Source organism: Haemorhous mexicanus, chromosome 4 (genome assembly GCF_027477595.1).
Source record: "Haemorhous mexicanus isolate bHaeMex1 chromosome 4, bHaeMex1.pri, whole genome shotgun sequence".
In the NCBI taxonomy this organism is placed as follows: Eukaryota; Metazoa; Chordata; class Aves; order Passeriformes; family Fringillidae; genus Haemorhous; species Haemorhous mexicanus.
The window spans coordinates 1,615,462-1,637,271 of NC_082344.1; the positions used below are offsets into that span (position 1 = coordinate 1,615,462).

General features: G+C 49.6%; 1 protein-coding gene across 8 annotated transcripts in view; it reads right to left on the reverse strand.

Moving 5' to 3' along the window:
* Positions 1-21,810, reverse strand: part of SHROOM3 (shroom family member 3) — a 111,506-nt gene that overhangs the window by 27,111 nt on the left and 62,585 nt on the right. The window contains exon 1 of one of the 8 annotated variants that reach the window (XM_059843540.1): positions 34-74. The exons of the other annotated variants lie outside the window; for them this stretch is intronic. The gene's annotated coding sequence lies outside the window, so the exon portion shown is untranslated. Of the gene's footprint in view, positions 1-33; positions 75-21,810 lie in introns of those variants that run through there. 8 annotated transcript variants of the gene reach the window in all.

A 21,810-nucleotide genomic window follows, 5' to 3' on the forward strand; every position in this document is an offset into this window, starting at 1 on the left:
AATACTCTAATTCTCTCTGCTCACCAGGCTTACCATGAAAAATTACCAATTTCCAGAGGAGATTTCACTGCAAGACAAGGAAAGGACACAAGGCCTACAACAGATGAGGATTTAAAAGATTGCATGTAAACGATTTATCCATACAAAGAGGTCTACAGTTTTGTGAGCAAAATCTGTTCACAGCTTCAGTGTTTGGAGGAGAGAGCCCTGTGCTTCCCTGCTCGTTTCCTGGAGAGCAGAGTTAGGCTGTGCCAGGCCACACCACAGCAGTGGGCAAAGCTGCTCACAACTTCCACATGGCCAGCTGTGTCTGTGGGAGCCAGGACAACATGCAGGGTTGGGAAACTGCCCCTGGGCCAAGAAAAGAGTCATCAAGAGCCTGAGGAACTGATAGAAGGCAGTAATAAGTGCCTACACCTCCCTGGGCATCACAGCCTAGGGATCTTTCAGCACTTGGACTCTTTTTTTTTTTTTTTTTTTTTCTTTTAAGAGAAAGCAGCTTTTGAAGGATGCTAAGAAAGCAAGGGACACCAGAGACCCTAAACTCTGCTGTGAGCAGAGCTTTCTGAGGAAGTCCCTTCCCAGTGCTCCCACCTGGACCTGCACAGCCTGACCCTCCAAGGGCAGCCCCAAGCAGAGAGAGGGAGGATAAGCAGCCTGGGTGTTCCCCCTCACAGGAGCAACCCGTGCTTCCAGCATGCATAACTTTGGGCTTCACCTCACAGAGACAAAGACATCTTAATTAGTGTCACCCTGGGCTCCGGAGGTGCTTCTGGGGGAACAAGAAAATGCAAGAGTTTTCCCCCAGCCTCTTAGAAAACTCTAATTGCAGAGCTCTGTGGTGCATGGCAGGCTCAGTAAGACACTGAAAACTAATCAGCCACTCTAGAAATAACAACTTGAATCAGGCCCAGTGGGGAACACAAGAGATGAGGATCCTTCCACCTGGGAAGCACACCCACCTCAGGGCCAGAGCACAGCCAGAGGGACGGTCCCCATACAGGGGTGTCCCAGTGAGAGCAGGGCAGGGAGAAGAGCTGAGGCAGCCAGGGCTGCAGGGCTGGACACCTCCCCAAACAGGACCCCAAGCCCACACCTGTCCTGCCCTTGCAGCCTTCTGCCTTACCCGGCTGCTTATCCCAGAGCATTTGCCATGGCATTGCTAAGTAAGGCAGCTCAGTCTAACAACCAGGAGGGTGTTAATCCCTGTAAAGACACCTCTTCCACCCTTGCATGGAGGCAGTCACTCTTGTGCAAAGCTGTTGGGGGCCTACCTTTCCTCTTGGCTGTCCTCACATCTTCTCCTTAGAGTGGCCCTTCTCTGAAAGCACCAGCTCCCTGTGAGAGCACCCAGCCCGATGGGATGCTCTTAAAGCCTGGGGCTGCATTTTATTTTGGGATGCTGCAAAGGGCCTCACAATTCCATAGCTAAAAAGTATCCCTGGCAAGGAGGGGCCTGCAGTTGTTCCTTTTGTTATCATGTTGTTTCTAAAGCTCTCAAGTGGGAGACAGGAAACCCAGCACACACAGTCTATTTAAAACTCCTTAACTCCCACCTGAGGCTGGCAGCTGCCCCTGAAATCTTTCCTTTTCTGCAAAGTTCGTATTTAATTATGAATTGTTATTTATATTTGCTGCTTCCATGGTGCCTTGGGTATTTAATACCACACATGTCCATCAGAACACTCTGCTCAGCTTTTCCCTCATCTAAAAATACGGCCTGCTTGGATTTTTTCCTTGCTGCTTGCTTGACGGTGAAAGAATACAGTGCTAGAGATTAAGGGCTTTTTTCAAGGAAAACCTCCTTCAGAAGTTTCAGTGCCCCCTCCAGAAGAAAGGCAGCACCTCTTGACCCCACATCCATCTCTCCCCACACAGCCAGCACAGCCTTTCCACAGCAGGCATCTGTGAAACTCTCCCAACTTTTCACCACCTTCCTCAGAGCTCTTCAAGAACACGTGGGTGGCCTTATTTTATAATAATCAACTCCCTCTAAGACTGGTTTGCCAGCTGCTGCCATTGGATGTCTCCTGGCCTTCCCGAGCTGCCACAGTCCTTGCAGAACTTGGTTGCTGTTTCAGGGAGATCCTCTGCTCTGAGCAGGGCTGCCTCCGAGCTCCTCTGGCCCCTTATCTGCCTCCCGTGCTGACCTCCTGTTACCTGCATGCTTGGAACGTTTCACAGCACTTATCTTAACCTTTGGGGCTCCTGGCTCTTCCTCCTCACTTTCTTCAGTCTTCCTTATCCTTATTTACAACCTTCACATTCCAGCACAGATGAGTTTTCTAAAGCCAGCCTGGACAGAAAGTGTGGGTGAGTGCCTCTGCCCAGCAGCTCTCCTGGCAATTATCTGAGTCTGCAGAGATCATATTCTTAATTAATAAACTCCATGTTTCATAACAATAGCTCCCTGAGTAATGGCAGCAGCATCAATCACTGCTTTGACTGAGGAAATGATGCAGTGCAAGCTCAGCTGCCTGGCTGTAATTCCCAGAGGAGGCACACGCTGCACAGGGAGGCAGCAGAAACCCGACTTTGGAAGATTTGTCTGCTCATAGCATTTCTCCTCCAGGACAACAGTGTTACAGTTCTTCTGGCTGCACTACCATCCTGTACTCTTGGCTTAGCTGCCTGTAGTTCCAGGGACGAGTCCTAGGATATGCCTGAGAGGAGCCATAAACATAAACAGCACCTGGAACTGTGTGTAGAAATTATTAACTTTTTAAAAATTATTTTTCAGAATAGGTATTTTTTAATGGTCCCTCCTCTTGGAGCCATGATTGCTGAGTTTAAACCAACACCTGATTTGCTGCCACAGTAATAGATGACCTGAGTCCCAGAGGACCCAATTCCCAAATGTTAACAGGTTTAGTAATTTTTAGTACTTTGTTACCTCTAAATCCAGTGTTGTTCCAGAAGAGAGGATGGAGATTAAATTCTCATTTTAAAATCATCTGGGATGAACAGGAGCGTTTGTAACCAGTGACAGAATTAAAAGCCATCCTAGAAACATAGGTGCTTACACAATGATGCTTCTGAAACTGAGATGAAAGCAAGGAACTCTTCTTCCAAATTCTACAGTTATTTGTAGGCATTTCCTGATATTCTTCCCTTTGTCTTAAATCAGAACTTAAGAGGAAACTGCCCTCCACTACAGAAATAGCCAACAGCACATCACAGACACAAAAATACAGAGAAGCAGCAATGAAGCTGAACTGGGCTCTGACAGGCAGCAAGGAGCCAGCAGGGTTAATGCTGCTGGTGTATCCTCACAGCACCCCAGGTTACACAATGTCACAGGGCAGCCTGAGATCCCCAGCTCAGCCCAGTGACATAAGGAGAGCTGGGCAGCCTCACCTCTGGCTATCCTCACCCCGCAGGCAAGCTCTCAGCAGCTGCCCAGCCGGAATTACGTCTCCTGGGGAATGCCAACGGCACCTCCAGGGCAGTGCCCAGCTATCTCCTGGCAAAAGGCATGCCCTCCTGTTTCCTCCCTGCTGCCAGGAGAGGGATGCAGAGCAGGGGGACACCACACCCATCCCAGGCACCCACCTTGGCTGTGGCTGTCCTGCTTGGCAGATCCTCCCGCCCCGCCTGAAGTGAAAAGACTGGGCTGCTGACGTATTTCTTATTTTGTTACCTCCTGCGGCTGGCCCAGAAATAGCCTGTAATCCACAGCTCTGTCACGCTCCCAGAATCTCCTTGAGCTGCACTGCAAGTGCCCCTGTGTCACAGCACAAAGGCCCAGGTGCTCTCCTGGTGCAGCAAGGCCTGCACAGGTTTGTTACTCTGCTCACAGGACCCCCGAGCCACACCAAGACCAAAAGGAAACACGCAGACGAAACTTACCATGAAAAAAAAATTATAAATTGCACCAAAACCTCTCACACTAATAACCTGTAAAACCTTTGCCAGAAAAAGTCTCAGTGCTTGGGTAAAAGCTCTAGCTTGTGACTTATGACATTCACCTGAGATGGGAAACAGCCAGGTTTAACTCCACAGTCTAAATTAGGCACATGAGGAATTCAAGGCTGGTTCCTGAATCCAAAACACAACAGGCTCCACCTGTGTAACTCCTGGAAGCACATTTTCATCATAAGCAGAGCAAGACTGCTCTGAAATCTCAGTAAGGCTCACTGAGCGCATGAATCTTGGGACTGATTTAGGCATTCTACCCCGAGGTCTGCAGCAAGGTCCAGGTTCTCAAGGAGAAACAATTATAGCCATGCCTAGGATTCAGATGGGTCAGCAAAGCTCAGTGAAAAAAAAAAAAAAAAAACACACAACCCTAACCCGTTCACAGTGCAGCTGGCTGCTGCTTCTAAGAAACAGGACTACTTAGTGCACGTTTTCTGTACACATCACAAGCACATCCACCCTGATATCTGGTAAAACAAGATTACTAGAGCTGATCTTTGTGCCATAAGCCAATCACCAAAAGGGAAAAGAAGAATTTTCCCAGGAACAGTGCAGAGGGGCTTGTGCTGTTCTAGCTACACAGGCCATTGCTTGAAGGCAAATTAAAGAAATCACAGGATGGTTAATTTTAGATGGATACACCCCCCCCATTCAGGCACCCATCACTTCCAGTCTTATGGCTCCTACGTGGAGATTCTGAGCACGCAGAATTTCAGGGCGAAGCAAGAGAGGCTGAAAAGTCACCTGGAATTAATCCAGACTCAGCTTTCCTTCTCAGAGGGCTCTTCACTAAGGCAACTCCAACTTAAACAACCTCAATGAGCGCTGACCTTCAGGTCCACCAAAAAAAAACTCTGGAGAAAGGAGACCACTCTTTCCCTGTGCAACGCTGTCTAGTCCTACTTGTCCAGCATTTTCCTGGCTTCCCCTTTTCTCTGGGACTGGATGGGTTTTAGTTGACCTGACCTCAATCCCACAATCTGGCCACGCTGTGTTTGCACAGCCCCACACAAACCAGCTGCTCCGGCCCGTACCTGTTTGCAAGCAGAGAGCTGAAAGGAGCCCTGGCATTCATTTGGGTTCCTCACTTCACTGGCCAAGGGATCTTTGAGAAAATGAACTCCTCCTTTGTCTGGGAGAGAGCCCTAATCCCCGTTTTGCCCTGGAGGATTACTGGGTACTTAGAAAGGCACTCACATGCACATTTTTGGTTCGTGCCAGCTGCATTTAGGCCCACAATACGCAGCGTTCCCTTTGGTCTTTAGCTTTGACAATAAGCATTCCACTGTACCCAGACCTGGACCCAGAGACTGCCACCCTTTTACAGGCACCTTAAATCCACGCTTTCCCAACTGGGGGCCTTCCCTGCTTTGCATGAGCACTTGGCCCTCGGAGGCAGCTGGGCACGGAGCCCCCAAGCCCACAGTCCTTTCTTGTGCTGCCCGGCCGGCTTGGAGCGCACAGCTCCCTGCACAGCCCTGCCAAAACCACCTGCATCCTGGCTGGAAGGAACAACCTGATGGCTCAGGATTTAGCTTTTATCCCTAGTGAATTCCTGGTTTTTCGTACTAGTGGTGTTCAGTTAGACTCTATCACAGCTTGCTGTTTGTGCCCCAGTACCGCCCAGGCAGGCTGTTCCCAAAGTGTGCTCTGTGCAGCTCTGGCCATATCTTGCTAGGACTGTGACTTCATTCCCTGAAGTTCTCATCTGGGATCAAGTTCAATGGAAGCAAATGACTCTAAAGCAGTACCGACTTGAGCAGCACTTTGCCTGCTCAGGGGAGATCTCACTTCTCAGGAGTGGTGAGAACTGTCCTGGTCTGTCAAAAAAGTGCTGTGTGATCCATCCTCTACCTGCACCTCGTGCTCAGAGAGCTTTAAGCCTCCCAAAAACACATCTACCTACTTACTGTGTCAAGACAGGATTAAAATCAGAGAGAAATGACAGTTCCATTCTTTTCTACCCCACAACTAACAGGACTATCCTATAAACTTGCTCTTGACCATTACTGAGCATCTCTTGAGGTTTTCCAGAGACGCCTTTGGGAACACTGTAGGATCAGCTTGGGGAATCAGAGCATCCCCTCTCCTCACTGGCTGTTCAGGACCAGGAGGCTGTGAGGAACAACCCTTCAGAGATGGCCATAAAACAGTGGGAGCTGCTCTCTGTGTGCATCAGATCTGCCAGGCAGAGGCGCCTGAGAGGAGGATGATGCACAGCAGCGCTCAGGCAAGCTGGAGGGTCTTAAACACACCTGTCCCTGTAAGAGCCACAGACACCACACACAGGTAAATCAGCAGCCTGGAAGCTTCTGGGGTATCCCCACACTGATCATGTGGATCTAAAGTCCTTCTGATAAATGATAACATGTAACTTCTCTTACATTACACACACAAAGCACAAGCAGGCTCTGAAGGACAAGTGTAAGCGAAACAAAAAATGTAACTGCAGCTCCTACAAAGACAAGCAGCCACAAGAAGGAAGGAAAAGTCATAATCAAAAAATGTAAGATAAGGATTAGTTTCCATTTAAGGATCTGGGAATAAAATGATTCCATAGGAAAAGCCCACAAGCCCTCCATGCTTGGAAGTATGTTCACAGCAAGAGATGCAATCAGCAGAAGGTATTTCCCCACAATTACTCTTTTTACACTCACCCTTCAGAACAGAGATGTTTTACAGATGTAAAAGGGCCATCCTAGGGGGATCTCAATGTCACATGTCCCACCTGGGACCTGGCCAGAGGGTGCTGAGACCTGAAAGGCAAGTCCAGCCTCCACTGGGACACCTTTCTGCCAGCAGCTTGGAGCTGGGACCAGGCTGCATCTGCTGGTGCAGCTCCTAATATGTTCCATAAAAACCAAACGAGGTCAGTTCAGCCCAAAAATTTAAATGGTTTAAAGCTAAAGATTAAGAGAGTGCTTACAGGAACTGTTCCAGGGGCAGATGGATGAGGTCTCTGGCAATATGAGCAAGTGGGACAATAATCTCTTCTGCCAGCACAGCTGGATCTCTCTTCTTCACCTGTGCTGGTGATACCTTGCACTTGAAGGAACACACCCTGAAATTTTAGCCCAGCAGCTCTCCTAGGGAAATACGGATGTCACCCAAGTGCTGCAGCAGTGGCTCAGCTGCTTTGTGAAAACTGGTCTCAGTGATTTGTACTAATGGGAGTGACAATCTGAGCATCTCTTCAGAGGGGGCAGAAGAAAGCCTCATACTCACATCTGTCCACAGGCACAGTGGACATTCAGCACCAAGGACTCAGGTCTGCAGCAGCTGAGCTGTCTCTCAGCCCTCTCTAACCTGATTATCTGTACTGCTTCCTGGTATTCCAGATTTTAATTGCAGTTACTGGACGGGTGGAGTGTGCAGGTATAAATCACCTTTGAAAGTGTAGCAACACCTAATCCCCAGAATATGAGCTACCCCTTCTGAGCTGCTTCTTCATCCCACACGCCAACCTCTTCCTGGACAAATTCCTGAGCACCTTACTCAACAGAGCATTCCATTTACTTCCTGGGGATTTCAGCAGGAGATTTGCCCAAGTAAGAAGTGATGATAGATTGAGTAAGGAGATGAGGACTTGGCCAGCTCAGTGAGAGAGACCAAGGTAAGTGACAGAAATGCTGGCTGCTAAGCCAATAAATATCTGTTTGTCACTCCAAATATTTTTAGCATCTGCCAGTCTGGCAGAGATGAGCTTGGAAAAGGGTGAGGGCTGCAACCGTGACAAGGAACATGAGATGAGGGAGGAATCCTTGGCCCTATGCCTCTGTGCATCCCCACTGTTCTCACATAAACCCCCAAAAGGGGAAACTGGCCTTCCTGACTCCACTCCTCCCCAGCAGGAAGCTATTTCAGCAGCATTAGGAGTCATCTGCCATCCTTCTGCTGAGGAGATACCACAAGCATCTTCCCTGTACACAGCCCTGGCTGTGGGACCTCTTCCATGTGCCCTGCCAGCAGGAAAACTCTTCCCCAAAGCCCTTGTCTCCTGCGTTTTGGTCTGGTGATCCTGAGTCTAGACCCAAATCATTCCTTGGGCTTGAAGAAGGATCTGAGGCTGGGTCTTGGGATGTTCTCTGCAAGCGCTGCAGGGCTGGATTAGCACCTGCAGTGGCTGTGGGAATCTCACCTGGATGAGGTCTGGGCTTCTCCAGTACCACTGAGGTGAACCACTCCCAGGAAGAGTAAAGAGAAATTCCACTAGAGCTTAGCATAAGGCTTTGACTCCCAGGGAAAAGTCTCAGATGCTCCTGGGTTTTCAGGAACATGAAGGTGCTGCTCTGTAGATGCAAAACCTTCCACAGCTCTTGGGAAACCCAAGAAAACCCCACTTAGTCCAAATGCCCATCAGCTTTTAATGGGGCTTTCCTCACTTCAGACACATCTCAAAAATCCACCCAAACCACTCTGAAACAGCATGGGCTGCATTTCCTTGGAGTGGACACCCCCAAGCACATTAAGGAAGCAGCGAGGAGAGGAGCACCCACATCACTGCCAGCGGCAGTCTGACCTGAAGCCTTCACAGCACTTACAGGTTAACAAGATATCAAAACCTCTTCTTCCCCAGTGCCAACAGCAGCAGTCTCTCAAAGGAAGCCACACCTTTGCTAGGGACATGCAGTGATCTGGAGTCCCAGCCTGCAAATCTCTGCCTACCAGCAGGAAAAGGGGAGCAATACACATCCCCACTCCCAGCCTCTCCTCGCAGGCAGCACACGGGGTGACCCCGTCATTACCAACACCCTCCCAAAATGGAGGGGCCAGCCCCAAACACAAATCGAGCCACAAGTGCCAAACTCGTTCGAAGAGAAAGCAGCAAACCCAAATCCTATTAAGCAGCCATCAGTGTCAATATTTATTCCTCACAAAGCAGGGACAAGTGGCCTAATAAACAGTGTCAGGCTGAGCCTGGTGAGATGGAAGAGGAAGGGAATAGACAGACTTGGGGAAAGGACACCACATTAATCAGCATCACCCCTGCAAACCTGTGACAGAAACAAGGTAGTAAACTCAGTAGCCACTTAGAAACTAAGCTCCTTTTTTGCTTCAACAGTGATAGCTCCCAGTTCCCAGCCTGGAGGATTGGCATCCCTCACAACAGAGCCACTGGGCCCCATAAAACCTTTCCCTTTCAATCCACCTCTCAACACACACCTCTGTCTGGCCTGGCTTAACCACTCCCTGCCCAGCACAGAGCAGATCAGTCCCCGGGTCTGGTTTGCAGGGACTTAAGCACTCCAGCCAGCACAGAGTGAGTGGGCTCCCAGGCAAACAATGTCTGCACAGGAAGACAAACAAATCAAACCGTGATTTCCCAAGGCAAACTCCTTGGCTGCAAGAGTCACTTCAAATATCCCAGCTTCTCCTTCTCCCTGTGGATCACTCCAGCCCCTGGGGACAGGAATGCATATGCCATTTACTTCTGCCTAGCCTGGATGGGAAAACACAGTATTGAATAAACCCACTCCAGGCTTGGTATTTCCATCAGGGCTGTAGCTGAGTTTTTAGAGCCATGCCTTACTATAGCACATATTTGCTCCCATCTATGCAGGGAAATTCAAGCTGCCATGGCATGGCGAGGATGCAGCCATCGTGCACGGGGCCCTGTCCCCACTATGACTGTACTGGCCACCAGCTATCAGCACGTACTTGGCTTAAATTAGGCTGAAATGGAGTCTGTCTCCAGCCCGGAGCCCGCCTGTAACTGCAAAGGAATCTGTGCCCTCTGCAGCACATGAGACAGGAACAGGTCACTGCTGGAGAGCACTTGGCCTGCCTATTTTTATTGTCCTTTCGAATACTTTTCTTCAACACCGTTTTGAGTCGCTGAAAGAAGAGTAAAGATGAGATTTTTTTTTTTTTTTAATAACAGACAGGCTGATAATCCATAGGAATCGTGTCCTTGTAACTTTTGGATGTTTCTCAAATCTCTGCCCGTGTTGCCAGGCTGCTGAAGGCATTTTGAAGGCACAACACGATGAAATCTAATCAGGGTGAAGTGGGCTGGTTCCATTTCCATCAAATTCCTCTTTCAAAGGCATAAATTTACCCTTCTGATCCCAACATCTAGACTGAGCCAACACAGCAGTTATTACTGCTACATGAAAAACCCACCCAATCCCCTTCCCTCTGAACAACTGACGACTGACATTCCTCATGCTTCTTTAAACCCAAGGACACTGCCACTAATTCGAGCCCTGGTGCAACTCAAATGTAAAGGATTAGGGAAGTGGCTCTCATCTGAAGGGAGGCAAGCAAGCAGCAATGCAGCACATCAAGGGTAGCCAAGCTTGTCATTCCACTTAAACTTGGGAACAACCTCCTAAACCATGGTTTTAAACACACAGGTTTTCTTTTCTACTGACTGGAGCACCTGAGAGGTGTGCACCTTGAGATACTGAGTGTGGCTACAGCCTGATCCTGCTGACCAGGAGCTGTTCTCTACTCCCACACCCATTAAAGTCCAGCAGCTTGCCAGCGCCAGCCACAGTCACTCTGGGCCTGAACAAATGTTAGCCAAGTGGGAATCACACAGGGCATTATAAAACAGCCTGTTTGATGTCATATCCTCCTGGTTTATTTACTCACACTGCTGCTGGGGTGAAGAAGACCAGGGATGGGATGGACCAGCTCCACCATGCCAGCTGCTCTGCAAACACCAAGTGCAGGATGGTTGCTCACGCAGAGGGCTGACCATTAAAGCAGGGTCCACCCTAACTAAACAAATGCAGGAAGGATGTTTTCCCCATCACTGCTCTTGCCTCAGCAGCCTTCCCAAGTCCATCTGCTCACCGATGCCAGCTGCATCCTCCTGCTAGAGCCCAGCTTTTCTCCCACTGCTACCAAGACCTGGGATACTCTGTACAGTGAGAAGGGCTCTACATCACCCTGCTTTTCTTCTCATAAAAAATCTCTTCAGGCCTACTGAACACAGGGGCATTTGTGGAGGCCCCTGGCTGCTGCAGAACCATCTCCCAGAGGCAGGGCTCCCACGTGCCACAGCAGCAGCCCTCTCTGCAGAGCAATGCCAAATAGGCTGCAGCTGGCCTTGTATGTCTTTATTGCATTTAGAGCAATGTTTTACAGTTAAACCTCTGGCCTGCTGACCTCTGGAAGATAAGCCACTGTGATTATTGAATGAACTTTCCTTAAAATTTACAGTAATCCTGATTTCATTCGAACTGAACTTCCCTCTTCGATTAAAGAGCCAGAGGTGCCAAGCACCATTTAATGTGGGCCAACAAGCTCTCAATCCCCTAAATCCCCACATTATGGACGTGCAGAGCAGCCCTCCCTCTCCCAGCTGTAGGCTGGCCAGGACTTCACCTCTCTCACTCAAAGGAGTTTTAGGGCATTGATTTTTCCCTACTGTTGTTTCTTCTGGTGTCGAGGAAAATCTGGACAAGCATCTTGCAGGAGCAGAGTCAGGCCCCCATGGCTGAGCAAATACAGTGAGCTGCTGAGCCTCACCCCTCTGCTGACTGGGCTAAAGGGGGCTCATCCTGGGATGAGAAATAAACGTGTTTCAATGGGTGCTAGTGGTGGCACCCGATTAAATTTAAGGCTGGGTTTTTTAGGCAGAAGAACATACAGAGATCAGAGTTTAAAAGGCATTACAGCAGGGAGTGAGAAGAGCAGACCTTTGGACCTCGTGGGCAGAAGAAGTAGGGGAGGAAGTTGGAGTGAAGGCAAATGAGGTTTGTGGGACACATTCCTCCCAAATTTACAAAGAAAAATGCTGGCTAATAGTGTTCCATTTGAATACAATTCTCTTCCTAGCCATTTTAAGTAGTCTGTGGGTCACTCCAACCCGGTGATAAAACTTCTCAGCTTCTGTCCCAGTATCTCGTTGCAAGGTGCCTGCCAGCAGAACTACCTAAGGAACACTACACTGCTTACTAAAACATGTAACACAGTGAGAGCGCACACGAAACCTCCCGCTGCTCTAATGCCCGGCAACTGGTTCCAGAGGAAGAGCAGTAAAGGGACCCGCCAGCCCTGCACTCTTGCCCAGCTGCAGCCGGACAGTGATGATGCAGTCCCAGAGGCGTCCGTGCAGTCACAGCACACCCACGGCGTTTAACTCGCACCTGGAAACCCCTCCGAGTAACGAGTTTCATATGCGGACAGGGGAGAGCGCGCCACAGCGGGTCTCACCCTACACCACTTCCCTCCCCGACTGCTTCTTCCCAGCATCCAGAGGCGCCGAGAACACCGAACGAGAAAACAGGAGTTGGAAGGGGAGGGGGCGGGCGCCCTTCCCCGGGAGACTCCGCCGGTGCCGGCCGAGCTGCGGGGTTGCCGTCTTTTGTTAGCCCGCCCTGCCCGGCCTTCGGAGCAGGAGCGCGCCTGCCCCGCAGCCCAGGCAGCCCCCTCACGCCGGGTCTCGTCCATCCCCCCGCCTTCCAGCACCCCAGTCCCCGCAGGCCCATGGCCGTTCTCCGCGCACTCCCGCTGCCCGCGCATCCATCTCCCCGCTCCCGGCCGCCGCAGCGCGGTCCGCACTCACCGTGCCCCGGGGCGCGCACGGCTCCGCGCTCACACTCGAACCGAGCGAGGGCGCCGGAGCCCGGCGGCGCCTCCGGCCGCCCCCGGCAGGTGCCGCGGCGGGCAGCCCGCCCCCAGCACCGCCCCGCACCGGGGGAGCCCCCCCGGCACGGCGGCTGCAGGCCGGAGCCCCCCGCAAGCTCCCGCATCCCGCCGCAGCCCGGCCACCGCATCTCCATCCCCGCACCACCAGCGCCAGCTCCGCCTGAGCTCCCGGCCGGGCGCAGACCTCAGAGAGCTGCGCTCCCTCGAAAGCCCTGCCGCTCTTCCCCTGTCCCTGCGAAAGTCCAGAAGCCCCTTCCAATTAATCCGAGGCTGTTGCGGGTGCTTCCGCCTGCCCGCTGATGTCCTGCCGCGGGAGCGAGTGTCACGGACCACAGCAAAGGCACGTTACTGCTGTGGTGGCTTTAACAGCACCTGCTGTCACCTGCTAGGTTTGTTTCATACAGGACATTTAACCAGCAAATGAGCTGTATTATGAATTTTAAAACTACACACAGCTGAACTGCTGTGTCTCACAAAGGAAGATGACAGGCAGAGACAAGATAAATAAACCCTTTCCATTTCTTGTCTTGTGAAAAACTCAAGAAAACCCTTCATGCCACCCAATGATTTATGTTACACAATGCTTTGTGTTACACACGGAAGGAGTTCAAGTTTCAAGTAGGAATTTGTTCTTCTAATGCCCTGCTTTTGGCTGGCACAAAACAAGCAGGGTGCTACTACGGAGCAAAGCCGGTTTGTGCCTAAGAATTGAAGTGGCCAGGTGGTGTGGAAGTCTTCCTGGCTGAGGACTGCAGGATTTCATTTTCCCTTTCCCAGTGGTGACAGATTTTGCAGATGAAATTAAATCGGTTTCTGCTTTCCCACCCTGCCACTTGCCATCCTCCTTCCTGCCCTTTTGATGCCAAACACCTGCCTCCCCCTTTCTGCTCTGTACCCTCCTGGGTTTTTATCTGGGAGCTGTTTCCTCCGAAGGGGTGTCTCCATGTTCACCCCCGTTTTCTGGATTTGCACCTGGATGCAAATACAGCACGTGCCCCTGTAACAAGCCCTGAACTCAAACTCCTCTGCAAGCTGCCGGCAGCACCAGGGAGCGGTGCAGAATGAAGATGGCTAGTGGGGGAATGTGAGGGAGAGAAACTACCTTTTGAACATAGGTGACTGAAGGAGATGCTGGAAAAGTTGCTCTTCACAATACATCATAACGGATCTTTTATCCAGGAATATCCAAACATCACCCAAAATATCCCTGTTTCATATAGAAAGAGACTGATATTTTATAGAGTGCTGGAAAAGGATGTGATCTTATTGTGAGCAGGAAAGAATCCCACTCCCAACATGCTCTTCACAAGAGGCACTGGCCTCCTTGAAGCCATTTGTTCACCTGCTGTTAAGCTATCACAACATGTTTCATAGATAATTTTACTTCTGTTTATATGTAACTTAATTCTGACCTAGCTTAAAATGGTTCCTGTTGGTCTCATTTGAAGTAAAATATTGAAGAGGTGCATCTGTATCAGGTGAAATTATGCTCAGCCAGTGCTGCTTTTCATGTTGATGTCTCTCTGCCTACCTGCACACTCATAATCAGCAGCCCAAAATGTTTAATACTTCATCAGCTGCAGAAATCATAGCGATAAACCAGCATGGGAGATGCAGAAAAGCACCAGAGGTGAGGTTACAAAGGCAGCGAGCATCACTTCTGAGTCCTCATGATGAAACCCATCATGAGGTGGCACCTCTCTCAGCAGATTAAGGGCCATTTCCTGGTTTTTCACACTTGTGCTTCCTAGGGAGGATATTTTGTCTGTATAAAACCTGGGGTGGTGTCACACACCTGTCTTGCCATGGCTTTGAGCTCCCACACCTGGATTTCCACCGGGGACAACAACAGACCCCTCCCTTGCACGTGTCTAGGGGATGTGTCATCAGGATGGGTTAATAATTTCAACAGCTCCAGATCACTGCCTTGTGACACAAAAGGGCAGGTTTGGGAAGCAGGATTAAACAGCCTGGGAATAAGGATGACTCAGGTGGTGCCTGCCTTCCTGTCCCCTTTCACAGCAAGAGGCCCTTTCTGATCCCAGCTGAGCACACCCATCACCCAGTCTGTAGCCACCATCCAGGGTGACCCTGCTGCCAGCAGAGCCCCTCTGTGCCAATGTCACCCACTGGAGGCATGGCTTTTGCTATCACCTCTCCCAAAGGCAGGATTTCTCCCTTCCCTAACAGGAAAGCTACACGGAACACTGTATATTCCCACACTAGCATGAGCAGTGTATGTCACCTGCTCAGGATCATTCCATTAGGACCCAGAAGCACCCATGATAATTTGCTCCATGAAATGACTACAGATGGTTTTATTGATATTTTAAACACTTGAAGTGTACTTTGCATCTTGGCCAGCCATTTGGCAAGATAGTGAGTGGCAAACAGGGTCAGAGACGTTACCAGGCAATGGAACAAAGTCCAGCTTTGGGATGAGGTCATAAAAACCCATGAACGCTTGTTCTTCTGTGATAAAAACAACAACAACAAAAACATTAGCACCATAGCATAAACCTGAGGCTCCCCATAACCTTGGACTATTAACTGAAGCATGACAGCACTTAGGATAGCACAGGGACTCGCCCTGAGGCAGATGACAGGCAGCTAATCCAGGTGGGAATTCACTGGGAGGGATCACAACAAGCACATACTGCTGACAAAACGAAACCTCTGCACAGTCCCTGCTGCCCTGGAGCAGCGAGCACGGCCTCCCTTGCAGACTGATGGGGCGTGGGTCCAAACACCCACACGGCGGAGCTGAGCTGCTGCAGGCAGCTCTGCCTGATGGCAGCCACGTCTCAGAGGTGCTCAGTGTCCAAAGCTCACCTCCTGCCAGTGCCTCACTGGCCCTACACAGCTAAACCCATCCCGGTCACACCTTCTTGGCCTTTGTGCAATTCCCTCCTGATCCTGCTTCAACAGAAAAGTGTTTCCTGTTCAGGTGGAGCAGCCCCAGATGGCATGTCCTGGATGGGACAGCACAGCTCAGCTCCCACTGAACCACCTCCAGAACTTTTTCTACCTGGACCAACCTACATGCCCTTCAGTGCTTTTTCTGGAAAGAAAAGCCCTTCCATACCAAAAAATGAAAGAATGTCTGTAACTAAGCAGGATTTGTCCACCAGGTGACTCTTGTGACACCAGTATCAAATATCATATCCTGCAAGGGGGAAGAACCAGGGGGAGGACTCAGAGGGCTGGTTTTGGTGGGTTTTTTTTGGGATTTTGTTTCCTTACTCGGTGTTTGCTTCCTGTGGCAGTTTAATCCTATCTAAGCACAAGAGCAGAGGTCATATAATCTCCCTCAACAATCATGGGTCTTTGTAAGTTTTCTTCTGTCCTGCTGGTGTTCTCACTCCCTGGAAAATGGCTGTCCTTGGACTTAGAGAACACCTGAAGAAATCAGAGCCGGACCCTGCAGAGCCCAGATGGATTCCTCACCTGTCTCCCCCAGCTGCAGCAAGTTGCATTGGAAGCAGAGTGAATTATGGCAGAGACAAATATAAGTTAGTATCAGGAAGGTCCAGTGAAGCCCTTGCCCATCTCCCTGCCCTTTCCCACCTGGATCAAAAGCATGCAGGTAGTTTCCCTTCAGCTCCCACATTTCAGCCAACAGGCAGCATACACACTGCTGCCATCAGCTCCAGAGCCTGCCAGCTGGGCTGCAACAGGGACAGAGAGCCTACAAACTCTGTGTACACACCACCGTGATGGCACTGCCTTTGTTTGCCTTTGGGAGTAGGTGAAGATGCCCTAGGATCATGCACATTCACATCCCATCCCTTCCCAGAGATGACAGGAATAGCTCTGCTGTGAGGAACCAGAGGACTCAGCATTCATCCAGGAGCCCTTCCTCTTTTGCTTTTTTTTAGTCACCAGAAAACCCCTCCAGTGTTCCTGCTCTCTGATGCCTGGTACTGCCATGCCCAGTGAACAGTGTGCTCCTGGGTGCATGGGACAACCAAGGAAGGTTCCCTCTTTCTTCCTGTTAAAATAAAGCTATGAGGGGGAGGAGCACTGCATGCCCACAGTGCTGGCTCTGGAAGAGTGGCCCTGGATCCCTGTGCTCCCCCTCATCCCACACTTCCCTGTTTTCCCAGCCTCTTGTTTCTGGCAACACGAGCTGCTGGACACAGGGCTGGAATATGGCTGGGTCACAGAGATGGAGAAAAGCTCTTATTTGAAGGATGAAAAGATGACGTGAAACAGCCTTAAAGGAGCCTGTCCTGTGGCTGTTCCTCGTGGCCCTGGCTTGCTGGGCACTGCAGATGCCAGGCTGCAGCACAGCAGGGCCCTTCCTGCATTTGCTCAGGCAGCTGGTGTGAAATGAGAGACCCCTGTCACGTCTGCTGGGGGAGGAAGGGAAGGCGTGGGATGCACAGAGGAAATTGGGTTTTGACATAAACCATGGGCTGCATTGGAGAAGGATGATTTCCTTTGAGGAGTGTTTGCAGTGCTGACCTACCCACAGACCATGAAGAGTGAGAGCACAGAGGGGCTGGAGCCAGGGCCATCAATCAGGGGGGAACAGAAGTCCCAGGGAGGCTCTGGTTTTCCAAAACGTGCCCAGTCGCCTTTTGGGTTGGAAAACTTGAACCATGAGTTGTTCAGAGCCAGGACTCTTTGAATCCGAGCCTTTAAAGCTGGGGGATGTTTAGAGAAACTGCCTGTTTTGGCTCATCTCCAAGTCAAATTAACTCCTGGAAGGTGAGGAGGTGTTCAGATAATATCAAATCGCTCTCTAATGGGTCAAGGTCATATTTTCCAGTGAACAAAAAGGATTTTTATTGGATCTCTCTTACACTGCACATCTCAGACTGAACTTAAGATAGCTGTGAAAAAAATTAAGAAATGGGGAAGTCCAAATCCTGCAGCAATGAATAAAACCCATTATTGAATTTCCTCATGAAGACTTCACCCAAATAAACCCATGAAGTTTAAGATGGAACTGAGTCTGGATGCAAGAAATCCCATATTCACACGTGCCAACTCAGGGAAGTTAATTCCTGATGTTTTTATTCAACTATCCTGTCTTCTGCACTGAAACTTTCTAGACTATGCCCCAAAGTTTTCTCTCAGTCACTGTGAGCACCTATCTGTGTGTGGAGATATCCCTAACAGAGAAACACATGATAGAATAAAGAGGAAATAGTAGAAGGCTTCTTAAACATTCCAAGGAGAAGAAAAGTGCAGAAAATAGATGTGAATCCACTTTTCCTCCAACATTCCAGAGAGGTGAAAGGAAGGCAGAGAGAACAGCAGTTTTCTCTGGCAGTGAAAAAACCCTCTTTTCCTTCTGAGCTACTGACAAAAAGATTTAGGGAAGAGGAAAAAAGGGACATTTGTACAGTGAAGAAAAAAGGGAGAAGGCTTTGAAGACCTAATTAACAGACTGTCCCAAGTCACTTCAGTTCAGCTGCATCACAAAAGTCTAACAGAGATCCATGGGACCACAACAACCTGCCCAAGAGAATAAGACACTAAACAAAACCAGTCACTCCAAAAACCCACCCCCCCCCCGCCAAATCCAGGGGGCTGGGAAGGGGAGGAGGCTGCAGCTGAGGGCCTGTTTTCCTGCTCACTAATAAATTTAGTGTACAGAACCTTTTGTGAGTCCTTTTTAAGGTTGTTTGTTGATTAAAGCGGCAAACAACAAACTTAGCCTTAATTTATGCTTCTTTAAACATTTCAAGCTTGGGGGGGGGTGCTTTTTATAGGAGCTAATGAGGCAGAATAAGTTCTTTAAGGGGAAGATATTTTCTCACCAAATTAAAACCTGTATTGAAAATAAAATAATGAGATGAAGGTGGCTTTTCTTTCAGAAGTAAATAAATCTTGGAGTAGGAAACTTCTCACGCACTTGGAACTATCCTTATCGGAGAGATCTGAGAACAGCAGGTTCACAAGATGTTCTCACTCTCCTTTTTTTTTATTTATTTTGCCTTCCTCCTTTCATGTAAACAGTAATAAAGCATTACTTGCTCTAAATGTGCAAACAGTTCCAGTGTGTGAGAGCAAGGAAATGCTGGGAGCTGTTCTTTGCCACAGCAGAGCCACAAAAGCCTCAGGCAGAGACTCGACCCCACCATAACCCAGACAGCAGGGCAGAGAAATGGGCCACATCGTGCCACCTCAGACACTGGGCAAGTCTCAGAGTAGCTCCAAGCATGATCCCAGGTCAGGCTGCATTCTCCAAATTAAAGCCTGCCTCAAATCTGCTGCATTTTGGCAATCTGGTGTAGCAGCAGCACAAGGAAAATCAAGTACCAGAGTGGGCAGTGCTGGAAGCTACTGTGTCACCAGTAATCGGCACCGGATGTCATTAACTGGGGACAAACAGGCACAACAAGGTCCTGGTGTGACAGGAGAGCATCAGGCCTGGTTCCTCTCGGAAATGGGGAAGAAAGGCTCCCTTTCATGGCAGCTCCAAGCACACTGGAGGAGATAACCCTGTTTGTCTTCGCCGGAAAGGCCGACTGAGCGCCGGCCTCGCAGGCACAAACTGGTCTGTGCAGCCTCCAGACGTGCAACTGCACTTGGGGGCACTCTGGGTTTCACTGAAATGCAAGTTTTTTCTCTGGACAGAAGCCCATCTTTTTGGCTTGTCCCTTACCAAAAGGAATTGGGATGTTTGTGGTGTTTTGCTGAATTATCCCTAGTGTATGGGTAAGAACAGGGCTAAGCCTGCTCTGGAGTGCAAATACAGTGTTTTCCCTTCCATCTGTGGAAATGGGCAGACAAGGCAGCCATGAGCAGTCTGTAACTCCCCCCAGGATGCTGGGAGCTTTGCAGGAAGGCAGTGCTTACCCTCCTGGTGCCAGCAGGCTGACCAGGGCTCGCTAAGTCCAGCGCACCTGTGGGAAGCCTCAGCAAAGCCAGTGCCTTATGCGACAGAGCAACAGCTCACCTCAAATTTCAAAGCAGCTGTAAGACCCAGCCCCAGGACAGGAGGGTATGAATGGGGCTGTTTTCATATCTGCCATGCCAATGTCTGTTAGCACAGCAATGCTATCCGCTGTTATCCGCAAACAGCGGGATTTTATCCGCCGGCCTCCCCCTCTGATCATGGAAAATGTATACACAGGATAGCCAAAGGAACCTGAGCCGGCAGCCAGCCACTCCCTGTGAAACCACATACTGCAGCAATGAGAAAAGGAGCTCAACAGGCACCAAAAAGTCAACACCCAGGGGAATTCCAGCGTTTGGTAACGGCCTGGGAAGATCAGGCCCTGCAAACCCCAGTGCTGCGTGGAGCTAACCTGCAAAGCAGCTGTCAGAGAGAGATCAGCCAGAAAATGACTAAGAGATAAAAAAAGAGAAATTATGTACTCCTCTCTCAGTCCATGAAAGCACAGCAACAGTGCCCTGGAATTAACAGCAGACATGCAGCCATGGAGAGGCAAGGAAGCACTTCACAGGGAGGAGGGAAAGCAAGGAATGCATCAAGAAATCTCCACAGAGGAGTCCCCAAAGGCAGGCAGGGAGAAGAGAGGGTCTCCAAAGGGACACTTCTGGCTGGACTGAGGTATCAGTGTCTGAAATACCAAGAAGAAACATTTTCAAGCTGTGAGCCAACCAATAGGATATGAAGTTAAAGCAGAGAGATTCTAAGGGCTAAAATCACATAAACTGGATGAAAGCATCTCCAGCATGTTTGAGTCTGGAGGGATAGGAGGCAGAATTTCCTCATGAACTTCCCCTCTGCTCTGTTGTGTACATATCCACACATGGCAGTCTGAAATTCCCCAGTACACTGAGTATCAGCTGGGAATGTTTCATGGGCCCTCCCACTGGAAATGAAACTCTAAATAAAGGGAAAATCCCTCTCAGGTGCTGTGGACATGATGCCTGCTCCAAAGCTGCTGAATGGAATGGAAAACCTTTCGCTGAGCACCTGCAGCTCCCCTCAGTTATGATTGCTCTGCACAGCACTTAGAATTCATCTCTAATTAAGAGCCATGAACCAGACTCCAGGTCAGATGGTGTCAATCAGCATAATTCCCTTTTTCCTCTGTCTCTGGTGCTTCTTGGAAGGGAAAATCCCCGTGCTGCCTGTGCAAGTCCCAGGTGTCCCAGTCACAGGCAGGAGCTGCACCTGGCTGCAGACACAACCCCCAAGAGCTGTGCTGGGCTGTGGAGCAACCAAACTGGGCCAATGGGCTGGGAGTTCAATCCTTGTCCTCACAGGGATTCCCTGCCAGGTCAAGGTGTTGGACCTTGGAGTGGGACTGCAACCACAGCTGGTCAAAAATTTACTGCAGACACTGGTTCTGTTCAATGAAATAGCTGCAGGAAATGCCCACTGATTCATTCACATGGTTAAAAAGAAATTGAACTGTTTTCAGGTTTTTTGGAATGGAATGAGAATCCTCCAGAACAGCTTCTCACATGAATGATTTATTTTGTTTTGTTTCTTTTTTCATCACTGAATCCTCTATTTCAGACTTTCGGTCTTTCATTCACTTGGTTTTTTTACAACCCTTTGGCTGTCAGTTCCTCCCCCACAACCTCTACTGATTTTCTTCTTTTTCTAAGCCCTCTTCAAGAAAGGATGCAGTTTTAAAATAGAACAATCTTTTAATGCAGCAATTTACATTTTAGATATTGTCATGAGTGAATAAGCTGACGCTGATTCGCTCTAACTTTTCCTTACCTGGGTTGGTTCTGCAGTGCTAACAATTATTCAGAGAATTCAGCATTTGATAATCTCTCAGACACACTCTGGGTCCAGCCCTCCACCTTGAGTAAATACATGGTGTGTGTAAAGGACACTGGATTAACCTAATAAACCAATGGATGTCACTGTTGCTCTGCACAAACCAAAATGGGAAAGCAAAGGAAGATGATTAAACCAAAATAAAGTTACAGGAGAGAGTTCTCTGACCTGGTGTGTGCTGGTTACATTGGGCAATTCCTTCAGGGGCTTCCTAAGTGCATGTCCAAGGTATCCCACTGTAACTACAGAGATAAGGTCAGGCTAACAGCTGGGTGTAAAAGAGGAGGGCTTCAGGAAGGTTCCTAAGCTGTTTAACCCCTTCAATTGCAGCCTCCCCTGAAACCTCAGCAGCGAGAGGCATTAGTTGGTGAGTTTCCTGGGAAGGACCCACCCTTGTGCAGGAGGATGCTTTGGGCAGGGACAAAGTAGGTCACCAAGAGGCTCTTCAGCCATGGCCAGAGCTGCAGCTGCCGCATTTCTAGGTCAGTGCTCACTCCTGCTTTAATGGGTTGATAAAGGTTTAAGAAACAAGGGGAGGTTTTGGTTGCATTCCTGTGTGCCAGACAGCA